The sequence below is a fragment of the Limulus polyphemus genome, unplaced genomic scaffold (assembly GCF_000517525.1).
Source record: "Limulus polyphemus unplaced genomic scaffold, Limulus_polyphemus-2.1.2 Scaffold755, whole genome shotgun sequence".
Taxonomy (NCBI): domain Eukaryota; kingdom Metazoa; phylum Arthropoda; class Merostomata; order Xiphosura; family Limulidae; genus Limulus; species Limulus polyphemus.
Genome location: NW_013666365.1, coordinates 284,331 through 288,466, shown reverse-complemented (window position 1 = coordinate 288,466; position 4,136 = coordinate 284,331).

Here is a 4,136-nt window from a genome sequence, read left to right as displayed (position 1 = left end):
CAAAAACAAACAAACTTTAGAGTTCTACTGATGTCCGCATACTCTATGAGGTTTTATCGCATGTCATACACTATTACTTTAGTTGTAAATTTCATAAAAATGAATCAGTAGTTGAAATTATCACAGGGAGGTATGGGAAAGATACCTTGCTTTAATTTTGTGAAGTAGAAAAAGTACGTTTCAAAACTCAGAATAATAATCTACACCTATCTAAATTAAAATACCAATATGTTTTTACATTTTAAAGTCTCGATTCCTGAGATTTACATTTCTAAATTCTAGCTTAGTATTCATTATAAGTTATCAAATTCTCAAATCACTCAATAAATAAGTCATTTAAATTTTATAATATTTATATTTAGTGGTTTCGAATCATTACCTCAAAGGTTTGTAACCTTTGATTACTTTCATCTTATCGAATTGATTAACATATAAAACAATAAATTTTTCTTTAGCTGTAAAAAAATCCGGCTGGTTAAGTTTAACGGATTGAAACGTCATCAATCACAATCATTTATAAATGAGCAAAATACAGACATTTTTCATCACTTAAGCAAAAATTTGCAATAAAATGAAAAGAGGTATTAGTGTGTTTCGCCACCTAGAAAATTAAAATTTGCAGATTTTTTTGTAAATTTTAAATTATTTTTCACACGGAGAATAGAAAACCTTCGATACTATTAATGTTAATATTAGTGGCCCTGATTTGGCAGTTGCTTTTATTATTATAGTTCAGAAAACTGGTTCAATTGAATTAAAAGTGAATTCGAGGTTTTAAATGAACTTAACGCGAAAACAGAAATAGTTATTACAAAATTTGATAAGATAACGACATAGCATTGTAGGTACGTCTGGTTATATAAATAAAGCTAATGACGTTTTCATTATAAAACTGAGTTTAAGAAGATAGCATTTAACATGCTGAAGAACGATTTTTTTTCCTCAGAAAAATTTTTCTATAGGTGAAAATTTCTTATCCATAACATAACTGCAATAAGCAGGTGTGTGTGTGTGTGTTTAATATTTGTGTTGATCAACACTTCTAAGTGAGGGACGGCTAATACAGATAACCCTCACGTAGATTTGCGGGAAATTCAACAAACATAGTAGCACTTATGTATTCTGGTTTTCATATATTTGGCATATTTAACTAACCAACAATTAATAGAAAACAAATCTAGCACTGCATACAATTCGCAATTACACAATATTATTTACATTTTATAAGAATGGTTTGATTATGCTAATACAATGGCGTGTCGCTGCAAATATGTGAGCAATGTCGCCATGGCTACATATCTCATTTCGAAGATAATAAAGAATAATTTGATATATCTACATCTATACTGAATTATCACACATATCTACATCTATACTGAATTATCACGTATATCTACATCTATCCTGAATTATCACGTATATCTACATCTATGCTGAATTATCACATATATCTACATCTATGCTGAATTATCACATATATCTACATCTATGCTGAATTATCACACATATCTACATCTATGCTGAATTATCACATACATCTACATCTGTGCTAAATTATCACATATATCTACATCTATGCTGAATTATCACATACATCTACATCTGTGCTAAATTATCACACACATCTACATCTCTGCTGAATTATCACATACATCTACATCTGTGCTAAGTTATCACATATATCTACATCTGTGCTAAGTTATCACATATATCTACATCTATGCTGAATTATCACACACATCTACATCTATGCTGAATTATCACATACATCTACATCTGTGCTAAGTTATCACATATATCTACATCTGTGCTAAGTTATCACATATATCTACATCTATGCTGAATTATCACATATATCTACATCTATGCTGAATTATCACACATATCTACATCTATGCTGAATTATCACATACTACATCTGTGCTAAGTTATCATATATATCTACATCTATGCTGAATTATCACATATATCTACATCTATGCTGAATTATCACATACATCTACATCTGTGCTAAGTTATCATATATATCTACATCTATGCTGAATTATCACATATATCTACATCTATGCTAAATTATCACGTATATCTACATCTATGCGAATAGGCGTCTATAATTTCAAACTGAGTATTTCTCTATTTCTTTTCAACCACAAAATTACACAATGGGCTATCTGTGCTGTGCCTATCATGGGTATCGAAACTCGGTTTTTAGCTTTATAAGTCTTCAGACTTACCGCTGAGCCACTAGGGGGGGGGGGTTGAACTGCTAGACTAGAGAGGAAAGCAACTGGTCAATACCCACCGTTATATCTTGGGCTACACTTCTTTGACTGAATAGCGAGAGTCGATAGTCACTCTTATAACGCACTCAGCCACAAAATGCGGTCTGCGCTTTGGGGGTATCAAGACGTGAATCATGGACTCTCGAATCACAGTCCGGGCACTCAACTGCTAAATGTTTACTTGAGCTTGTTGATATAGTGTAGTATCTTGTAGGAGGTAGTGGCAGCAACCTTTCCAGAACATTTCTGATCTTTTGAGCAAATATGGCAGTCAACTGTAGCAAAGATGTAGCAAATAGATATTTAATTTACAATAATATATATATCAAGGGTGGATCATGATAACCTGGTTTCTCTAATATAACGTTATTTATGTAACGTTTTCCCACCAGTCCTAAATGTTACTACAATTTCTAAACCACATTTTCAGTTTAACCAAATATAATTTTAGATACTAAAATTTCTAAAGCTAACAGGGTAATATGTCACACAACGTACGCGGTAGGCCTAATGTTAGCAGTAACCATCGATCATACCGATATTTATTTAAGCAGCTTTGGATCATTGTTGCTGCTACTGCGTGTGCTACAAAAAGGTTATAATAAGCTATTGTAATTCTAACGTTAGACTCTGTGGCAATGTTTTTGTACACCCAGTAATGAAAATCATGTATAAATAAACACGAAAAAGGAAAGTAACGCATTTTTACATAAGTTGAGCCCACAATCACCAATAGCCGCAATCTACAGATATGCGACCCAACGCTAAGCATGAAGGTAAAGGCAGTAAATCTTTATTATAGTAACGTCTGAGAGCTGATGGAAATGTTTCATTAGCAGATTAGATCGATTGTGAAGAAATACTGAATACTGCAAATACTGATCAAACTGCCCAAAAAGTGAACCACAATATAAATATTTTTATTTATCCGAACACTTACTACATGGAATATTCTAATGGAATCAATACATGTATATTTTTATGTGCTTAAATATATATTTCTAAAGTTCGTTGGTCAGATGTTAGAGATTTCGCAATGTGCATTTAATCTTGGTCAAAAGAGAAGTAAGCAGGCATACCATGCAATTTCTACCTTCTGGTTTTATTAGTTTAAGATCCATTAAATGCGAACACCCATCGTTCACAAGCAAGTGTATACACTGTGGTTTTTGTGTGCACAAATAATATAAATATTGGTCATTGTATTTTTATATAATTGTATCCATTCTCTTTATTTCTCTCTAATGAGCTCAGTTACAAAAACAGTTGATAATTGCTTCATAATAAATGCCTGGGACGAATCTCTTGTTATTATGTGTTCATATCTTGTCACTCCAACGAAACTCAGTTCAACCTGAAAATAACATAAAGTGGATAGGAAGGAAAAAAAATTGTTGATGTGATCACAGCTTATTTTATTGCAGAGTTTTTTGTTTGCTGCTGTCATGTATCTTGCCTTTTACTCATTCTTTTTAAGAATGAACTTTTCTACAACTTTAAGAACGTACGGGTAAGAAGAAGAGTTACTCACTGAAGAAAGCGGCTGTCTGAGAGAGTTATCGAGTCTATTGCTATCCTGGATGTAGGACTTTCACTGATGCTGCGAAGTTCCATGACTTTTCCCGTTGCAACCGAGGATTCAGGAAGGAGAGCCACTTACAGTTGGTGCACCTAGAATGACCATTCATATTCTCCTCCTAAGAATCGACCTCAGTAAAAGGGAACCATGGGCAAGTGAGAGTCAAAGTAGTAGTGTAGCATCTGGTGGGTACGATACCAAATAGGATTGTCTGTATAGAATAGCTAGAGTAACCATATCCCAGCTTAGGGTAAAGTCACCCGAGAAGTGGCAGG